Below are 763 nucleotides of genomic sequence, written 5' to 3'. Positions count from 1 at the left end.
TTTATCAACAGTAACCAATAGGTCTGAAAGGAAATCTGCAAATTCCAGAAAGACTAGTCTGTCCAATGTGTCTGGCTTTAAAGCTGCCCTGTTGCAGGACACTATATTACCACCTGTGCTAAAAGCACGCTCTGAGGGTGAGCTGGTGGCAGGAATACACAGGTAACGTTTTGCCAGGAGGCTCACTCTGGGGTATGTTGCTGAATTAATCTTCCACCATGCCAGGGGGTTGGTCTCGCTGTCTGCATCAGGTAGCCATTTAGTTCAGCTTCAATAGCCTGCTGTTCTATGAGATCAGATGTTGCAGCAGACTTAGTGTAGGACTTCTTGAAAAAACTGCCCAATGTCTTCTGCAATTTGGCTGGTGTAGCAGCAGCACCATCACCTTTGCCTCCTCCCAGTGCAGTGGATGGGAATGCAGGAGTAGCTTGCGATGTGCTCTGACATTCATCCAGCATCTGAGCCACGGCTCTGGATTTCACAGCCTCAACCTTGTCATCTTTGATGTAGCGTGTCTTAAAACGAGGATCAACAAGAGATGCTATGCTCAGAAGATCATCAGTGGCAGCGTTGTCATATTTCTCATTCAGATAGCTGATGACAGAAGCCTTGATGGTCTTGGTGAGCTCTGAGTCATCAGCTACAGGTTTCAAGACCTCCTCACTGAAAATATGCAATACAGGTTTCAGGTACGACACACTCACATATTCTTCACTAGAAAGGGCATCAGTGAAATCAGCAAGTGGGTTTAGAGCCTTGCACA

Source organism: Sinocyclocheilus grahami, unplaced genomic scaffold (assembly GCF_001515645.1).
Source record: "Sinocyclocheilus grahami isolate Dianchi unplaced genomic scaffold, SAMN03320097.WGS_v1.1 scaffold154.1, whole genome shotgun sequence".
Lineage (NCBI taxonomy): Eukaryota > Metazoa > Chordata > Actinopteri > Cypriniformes > Cyprinidae > Sinocyclocheilus > Sinocyclocheilus grahami.
The sequence above is the reverse complement of the archived record's forward strand: the minus strand, read 5'-3'. Positions refer to the sequence as shown.